At 42.0% G+C, this 8838-nt stretch overlaps 1 long non-coding RNA gene across 1 annotated transcript in view; it reads right to left on the bottom strand.

The window, feature by feature from the left end:
- Positions 1 to 2229: 2229 nt before the first annotated feature.
- LOC108583569 overlaps positions 2230 to 8838 on the bottom strand; it is a 43791-nt gene continuing 37182 nt past the window's right edge. Inside the window, exons 3-4 of the long non-coding RNA XR_002519314.2 lie at positions 3913 to 4006; positions 2230 to 3087 (exon numbers count right to left, since the gene is read on the bottom strand). This is a non-coding gene — a long non-coding RNA (uncharacterized LOC108583569). The remainder of the gene's footprint in view (positions 3088 to 3912; positions 4007 to 8838) is intronic.

Raw genomic sequence — 8838 nt, 5'->3', positions numbered from 1 at the left:
AGTATTCCTACCTTTCCTTTGTTCATTGTACTTTCGTGGCAAGATTGCTGATGAGCAGTACCCTTTCTGCAGAAAGTAAAGTTGGCTTGCTGAGAAAACTTTTTGTCTGAATGTTAATTTTTCCTTGTGGTACCAGGGAACAAGCATTTTATTTATAACACTGGTCCCTATCCTCAACTTAATTTCAGCCCATTAGAAAACTTGTTGGGGAGAAACGTCTTTTGTGGAGTTATGCAGGAAGAAAAACGGCAATCTGCTTAACGATGACAAACTTCATGCACTGGGCCAGACATGGAGGCTCCTGCCTGTAATCCCAGCACTTTGGGAGGCCGAGGAAGGTGGATCAACTGAAGCCAGGAGTTTGAGACTAGCCTGGCCAACGTAGCAAAACCCCATCTCTTCTAAAAATACAAAAATTAGCCGTACGTGGTGGCACATACCTGTAATCCCAGCTACTTGAGAGGCTGAGGCAGAAGAATTGCTTGAACCTGGAAGGCAGAGGTTGCAGTGAGCCAGGATCGCGCCACTGCACTCCAGCCTGGGCAACAAAGCAAGACTCTGTCAAAAAAAAAAAAAAAAAATGAACTTCATCCTTTTGATTTCATTTCTCAATTTCTTTACTCGCAGCTTTTCTCAACTGAGATGTCTTTGTCTCTCCTACACGTGTGCAGTTCTTGCTAAGTATTTATTCTCTGGGAACTTACCATATACCAGGCACAGTGTTACACACAAGGCATAGACTCCCCCTCAACACACACACTTTTTTGAGACAGAGTCTTGCTCTGTTGCCTAGATTGAAGTGCAGTGGTGTGATCATGGCTCACTGCTGCCTTGACCTCCCAGGCTCCAGAGATCCTCCCACCTCAGCCTCCAAGGTAGCTGGAACTACAGGCATGCACTACCACACTCAGCTAATGTTTTACTTTTTTGTAGAGAAGGGGTCTCCCTATGTTGGCCAGGCTGGTCTCAAACTTCTGGGCTCAAGCTGTCCCCCGCCTCAGCCTCCCAAAGTGCTGGCATTACAGGCGTGAACCACCACACCTAGCGACCGATCTTTTAAGCATGCAAAAAGTTAACAAGAAATTACAGTTTGTCTGTCTTCCCTACTAGATTAAATACTGTAATGGGAGTAAGCACATCAGCTATTCTGGAAGGTGTCCGGGAGAGGGTAAAGAACTGACATTTGCTCCATCCAGTACCAGGCACTGTAGTTGGGCCCCACATCTGTCACCTCCTGTCTGCAGAATTTCTGTTATATAATTCTGTGTTAGACAGCTGCCATGGCCCCTTAGGTCACAAGCCGCTGGGAATTTGAACAGTGATTGAGAGGGAATTTCATCTTCCACCAGATGGGCCGGGAAAAGCTTGAGTTAATCTCATCTAGTTCCTCAGGGGTGGGGAACCACCTTTTATTGTTGGATTGTACACTGTAAATGAAGCCCCTAATCCTGAGATGCAGCATGGGTTTCTTCTCACTTGCCAATCATGAATGTGTGTCAATGATTCCTGAAGCATTCTACTGAGGGCTCCTAGAGAACATGCAATAAGGGGGAAAAGTTATTTTTTTTTTAAAGTGCAAATCCAATCACTTGACTGCTTAAAATCTTTCAATAATTTTTCAATCCTCTTAGGTCATATGGTAGGGATTTGGGTCTTTAGTGCACAAGTTCCTGAATGGCCTAGACTTTATCAACCTCACTAGCATTACCTTTTCTACTCCTTTTTTTTTTTTCAATTCCAGCCACACTTGCTTTCCTTCTGTTCTCTCTTAAACCATGTTCCCTCCTACCACAGGGACTTTGCACATGATCTTTCTTTCTTTCTTTCTTTCTTTCTTTTCTTTCTTTCTTTCTTTCTTTCTTTCTTTCTTTCTTTCTTTCTTTCTTTCTTTCTTTCCTTCCTTCCTTCCTTCCTTCCTTCCTTCCTTCCTTCCTTCCTTCCTTCTTCCTTCCTTCCTTCTTTCTTTCTTTTCTTTTTTTTTTTTTTTTTTTTTTTTGACCAGAGTCTGACTCTGTCACCCAGGCCTGAGTCCAGTGGGGTCTGGCTCCCTGCGGCCTCATGCCTCCTGGCAGGCAGTTCTCCTGCTTCCAGCCTCCCAAGTATTAGCTGGGATTATAATTGTTTCCATTTCATCACCTGGCTAATTTTTTTGTATTTTCAGTAGAGACAGGGTTTCATCATGTTGGCCAGGGTGGTCTCGAACTCCTGACCTCAAGTGATCCACTGGCCTCGGCCTCCCATAGTGCTGGGATTGCAGGCGTGAACCACCGTGCCCGGCCTGCACATGATCTTCTCAGCCTCCTTTATCTGAAAAATTCCTGGTCATCCTTTGGACCTTGGTCAAAATATCCCTTTTTCAAGGAAAGTGTTCTCATCTCCCAAGCCAGGCACTGGTCCTCTGCTCATGCATTCTCGATGCTGCATACGGCTCCTTCAAAATGCTTACCACATTTTCACTGAACTATTATTTCTATGATTATTTACTGGTTACTGCCCTCTCCAGACCTATGCTGTTGATTCCGGTAACACCTGGTCACATGTGGCTGTTGAACATTTGAATGGTCACTAGTGCAACAACAGAAATCAATTTTTAATGTTATTTAATTCTAATAAATATAAAAGCTGATACTTGATTTCCTTTATGGGAATTTTAAAAGTATGGAACAACTGGAGTATGCAAAGCTACTTTTTCAGGTGTAAATTTGATGAAATCTAAAACAGACCAAGTATTTCCAATGGAAACCTAGCATCTGAATTAATATGTGCTGTATTCGTAAAATATAAACTAGATGAAGACTTAGTAAGAACAGTAATGTAAAATACCTTATTAGTATTTTTTATATTGAGTTTATGTTGAAAAGATAACAGGAGTGATGGAAACAAAATATATTGACAAGTTTGTTAAATTAACAGATTATTTGTACCTGTTTCCTTTTACATTCCCGTGTGACTCCTAGGAAATCTCAATTACGTCTGTGGCTCACATTATATTTCTGCTGGACCGTGCTGCTCTACTCTAGGTTGTAAGGAGAGTTCTTAAGACCAGAACCAAGCATCAATTTAAGTGTTCAGTACCTAGTAAAGTAGCTGGAAAATAACAGATGCGGAATAAACATTTTTGTGACATTTAAATAAATAAATGAGTAGCCATCTCTGTAAACATGAAGACAGGGTATAGCACGTTTGCTCTATATTTTCTTTTTTGTTTTTTTTTTTTTGTTTGTTTTTTTCTTTATTTTTTTTTTGAGACAGAGTCTCGCTGTGTGGCCCAGGCTGGAGTGCAGTGGCGTGATCTCGGCTCACTGCAACCTCTGCCTCCCCGGTTCAAGCGATTCTCCTGCTTCAGCCTTCTGCATAGCTGAGACTACAGGCGCACCACCACACCTGGCTAATATTTTTTGTTTTTGGTAGAGATAAAATTTCACCATGTTGTCCAGGCTGGTCTCGAACTCCTGAACTCAACTGATCTGCCTGCCTTGGCCTCCCAAAGTGCTGGCATTACAAGTGTGAACCACTGCACCCGGGCTGTCCTATATTTTCTAACTTTATGCTAATTTTTTCTTTGCCTAGCATAGGGCCTTGAAAACAATGATAACAACTGCAACTGTCATTTTCAGTCGCCTACTATTTGCAAAGGACTTTTAACCTTGTACAAATGTTGTCTCAGTTAGAGACAATGTATATGAAGTAACTTACCCAAAGTCACATTATTAGAAGACAGCATCTAGTAAACAATTGCTTGTCAATAATTGACTGAATAAACAACCCCACAAGGCCCAATAGGGCTCAATTATTATTGCGTTCACTCAATTATTGACCAACAACAGGGCTTTGTGGGGTGGTTTGTTTTTTCACTCAATTATTGACAAGCAATTCAAGAATTATGATGAAATCTTTCAAGATTTCTGTTACCTTGGATGTGAATATGAATCCTTCGATTTTGTCTGATTTGAGATTACTTTCCCCAGTTTATAAAAGCTCCTAAGGGATTTTTAAGTCTGAAATTCTGAAATAGAAACAAGAAAAAATAATCTGTTAACAAGAGAGTAAGATTCTTAGGTTACAATAAATTAGCTTTGGAAACACCAAACACACATCAGCCCTCACGAGCTTGAGAGAAGGTCCTGTTCAATCTGTAATTTTCCCAAAGATACCCTAAAAACACCACAAAACCTAATTAGTTAGGAATAGGTGAACTTCAACGTGCTGGAGCCATTCAGCACTTTAGGCTAATTATCCAGTCTTACAAGCACAAGGAAACACACTGTGTATTTGGCTACATGCTTTGCTCTCCACTTTTAAACCCGTATGTATATTTTAATGGCAATTTAATCCATATGGTTGAGATTATTTGCATTCAATTCATCAGAAAGCAATTTCTGAAAGAAACTCCAATCTAATCACTTCCTCAGTGTGCTGTGCCAGACGTGAGCTCCCTCTGTACAAATTTCTCTAGCAGAGCCGGCTGGGTGGTATTAACATTTGTGTTAGCTAAAGGCAACATAGAGATTAAGTACAGGGTCCCCTCAAGCCAAATAGCCTAGGTTCAAATATCTGTATTTCACCACTTAGTGTGTGTGTGACTTTGGACTTACTTTCCTGATAGGGTTTGGATCTGTGTCCCCATCTAAATCTCATGCCCAGTTGTATTCCTCAGTGTTGGAGGTGGGGCCTGGTGGGAGGTCATTGGATCATGACGGTGGATTCTTATGGTTTAACACCATTGCCCTTGGTGCTGTCACCACGATAGTGAGTTCTCATGAGATCTGGTGGTTTAAAGCGTGTGGCACCTACCCCCCACCCCTCTTGCTCCCGCTCCAGCCATACAAGAGGTGCCTGGTTCCCTGTCACCTTCTGCCATGATTGTAAGTGTCTTGAGGCCTCCCCGGAAGCCAAGCAGATGCCAGCCTCATGCTTCCTGTACAGGCTGTGAAACCATGAGCCAATTAAACCTCTTTTCTTTATAAATTACCCAGTCTCAGGTATTTCTTTACAGCAATGCAAGAATGGATGAATACATTTCCTTATTCATGAAAAGGGTAAAGTAACAATAGCCCATGTGGGTTATTGTAAAGATGAACTGAGTCCGTGTAAAGGCTTCCCTCTGTGAAGCTTCTAAAAGCCAGACACTGTTCTAACCATTAGCTATCAGTGTTATTATTAGGCTCAGTTGCAAGTGACAGAAAAATAACACTGGAATGGCTTGTACGTGATGGTTTATTTCTTTTACACATAAGCACAGGCAGTCCAGGGCTGGTATGATGACCCCATGCTCATCAAGAACCCAGATGCTTTGTATCTTGTTTCTCTACCAACATCAGCACACAATTCTCACCCTCTGATCCAAGGTGATAACCCCAGCGCTAGCCAATTTGCCCACATTCCAGCCAGAAGGAAGGAAGAAAGAGAGAAAGTCACATTTCCTTCCTTCAAGACTGCTTCCTAAGATCGCTTGGGGCCAGGAGTTCAAAAACAGTCTGGGCATCATAGTGAAACCTTGTCTCCATAAAAATAAATAAATAAATAAACAATTAGCTGGGCATGGTGACACGTGCCTGTAGTCCCAGCTACTCGCTACCCAGGAGGCTGGAGACAGGAAGATCCCTTGAGCCCAGGAGTTCGAGTCTGCAGTGAGCCACAATCCTATCCTGCACTCCAACCTGAATGACAAAGCGAGACCCCACCTCTAATTTTTTTTTTTTTTAAGGATGCTTCCTAGAGGTTACACATACACCTTCTGCTTCTATCCCAATGAATGGAACTTAATCTCATAGCCATGAGTAGTCTTAAAGGAGACTGACTAATGTAGTTTTTTATTCTACAATTTATTCTATTATTATGACTGTAGAAAAAGAGAGAGAATACATATTGAGAACAACCAGCTGTCTCTGTCACAGATTTGGAGTAAAGGATGAAACACTCCATTCTAGACAACAAGCTGTGTGCAGATTTGGCATGCAGACCAAATGGAGATCTTCGGAAAATAGAACGCGGTTGGAGAAAACTACATCTTTAACTCAGTACGCAGCAGTCTCCACATGCTGTTTGTTTATAAATCCCATAAATATATGCTGCATAAGACACTAAATAAATGTTGATTCTAATTATTGTACAAAAGTGACCACAAATCTCCTCTTCTTTCCACTCTCACCAGAATTATATCCATGCAAGATCTTCAGATGCTTGTGGATTTAGAAAGAAAAGATCACAATTTCTCTTGCCACACTCCAAAGCCAACTTGTAACCCTTCTTCCTCTATCATAACTGAGAAAGTGATGATGCTCCAGCAAGCTCATGGTGCCCCTCCAGAGACTGACCACAGATACTTGTGCTAGACAAGACACCTTCCCACCCCGTCTGCGTCTTTACAAATAAAAGATGTTGACAACACACCCATAGATAATAGGAAACATATTTTTGGCCAGTGAATGAGCTTTTTTTGGTCAGGCTTGAGGACTGTAGCAGATATTTGTTGGAAGCCTTCCCAGCAGCCCACTCCACTTTCTCCTTCTGAACAACAAAACAGTATTTCCCAGCCTTGCAGTGAGGCTTAGGACTGGCTTAAGCCAATCAAAATGTGTGCAACCCTGTGTCCACAACAATTATTTCAGACTTGGGCATGTGACGGAATGAGATGTGAAGATGTGGGAGCCTTGGAGAAAGAAGTTTCAGTGGATGTTGCCATTCTCTTGGGATCACAGAGATATTCGGTTTGAGTTGGGGTTTCTGTTAAGTAGTATTCTCATCAACACTGAGCCGTGAAAGGAAATGCTGGCAATATTTAACAGGAGACAAACTAATCAGGAGGCCATAAGTGAACATTTATGATACCAGGCGCAAGATGGAAATGCTACTCTACCATTTTACCACCTGTGTTATTTGAAGGAAACACAAGACGCAGTTCTGAATCAGGAAACTGGGGATAACTATATTGATCTCACGGCATTGTGCATATAATGCCAGACAACAGAAATGAAATTGCCCAGTGCCAAGCCTATTTCCCAGACATAGAAATCAATAAGGACACAGATAAAAAGAAAAGTAAAAATTATGTTTGCTGAGTGGCTGGCTACTCTAAAAACAAATTGTATATGAAGAGTCCCTGTAAGGTATACCCAAAGAGGCAGAAGGGCAGAGCTAGGATAAGCAGCTTGGATCCCGAGACTTCACGTGACAGGACATGAATGACAGCAATCCCAGACACTCTGAGTAAAATTCACATACAGTAAGCAGAACGTACATTTTATGGCATAGTTCTGCAAGTTGACCAGCACATTCTGTTGTATAACCGTCATCCCACTCAAGATATGGAACTGTTCTACCATCCGCCAAAATTCTCCCATACTGCTTTGAAACTGATTCCTTTCTCCATCCCAATTCCTACCCCCAAAAGATCCACGAGTCACTGATCCCTTTTCTGTCCCTATAGTTTAACCTTTTCCAGAATGGCATATAAACAGAATCATCCACTTAGTGGTCTTTTGAGTCTGACTTCTTTTACATCATATAATGCATTTGAGAATCATCCAGGTTGGGGTGTCAAACAGTATTTTGTTTCCATTGCTAGCCATTTAACATTTGATTAAAGCCCATCTTTCTTCTTAACGGTGTAAGCCACATGGGATGACAGACTGGGGGGAAAGAGAGCTGAGTTCCAATTATCATTTTCAAACATATGCACCCAAATACATGTATTTGAAACTGTTGGATGGAAAGAAGCATGTTGGAATGTGCTATAGACTGAATCATGTACCAGCAAAAATCCTGTGTTGAAGCCCCAGCCCCCACTGTGACTGTATTTAGAGACAGAATCTTTAGGAGGTAATTAAGGTTAAATGAGATCACCTGCGTGCAGTGGCACACATCTGTAATCCCAGTACTTTGGGAGGCCAAGGTGGGCAGACAGGTTGAGCTTAGGGCTTGAGAACAGCCTGGGCAACATAGTGAAACCCTGTCTCTACAAAAAATACAAAAATTAGCCGGGCATGGTAGCACGCACCTGTGGTCCCAACTACTTGGGAGGCTGAGGTGGGAGGATGGCTTGAGCCTAGAAGGGGAAGGTCGCAATGAGCCGAGATTGAGCCACTGCACTCCAGCTGGGACAACAGACCAAGACCTTGTCTCAACAACAACAACAAAGTCACATGAGGCCATAAGGGTGGGGCCCTAATCCAATAGGATTGGTGTCCTTATAAGAAGAGGATGAGAGACCAGAGCTAGGCAGCATACTCTCTCTTTCTTCCCCAACCCTACCTCCCTAGCCATGTGAGGATACAGCAAGAAGCCAAAAAGAGAGACCTCACCAGAACCCAACTATGCTGGAGTTTCATTTGGGACTTGTAGCCTCCAGAATGGAACAAAGTTAATTCCTGTTGTTTAAACAACCCAATACCAAACTACAGTATTTTGTTATGGCAGTTTAAGCAGACCAATACTGAGTGGCTCAGAAAACAGACCTGCAGCCAGGAGTCAGTGAGCTGGGTTTGATCCCAAACGTGTTTCCTTTTTTATAGAACAGGGATGAAAATAACCTTCCATGCAGGCTCATCATGAAGACTAAACCACATAGATGATATGTAAAATTTTTAACCCATTTCTTGACACTAGGAAATGCCCAGTGTGGGGCACTTCATATTGCCCAGCTTTGTATCCATCCCTGCACCCAATATGAACTCTTATATATGCAAGGATGCTCTGGAAATATTTGCACAAAAAAATTGAAATGCAATTGGACACACTAAGGAACCTGTCTTGTGTTTTGATTGTTTTAATTTGTAAAATGAAGTTGTTAATGCAAACGAATGTTTCTGAAACCCATCTAGTGTGTTTAACACAATC

The sequence above is a fragment of the Papio anubis genome, chromosome 18, assembly GCF_008728515.1.
Source record: "Papio anubis isolate 15944 chromosome 18, Panubis1.0, whole genome shotgun sequence".
In the NCBI taxonomy this organism is placed as follows: domain Eukaryota; kingdom Metazoa; phylum Chordata; class Mammalia; order Primates; family Cercopithecidae; genus Papio; species Papio anubis.
The sequence above is the reverse complement of the archived record's forward strand: the minus strand, read 5'-3'. Positions and strand labels throughout refer to the sequence as shown.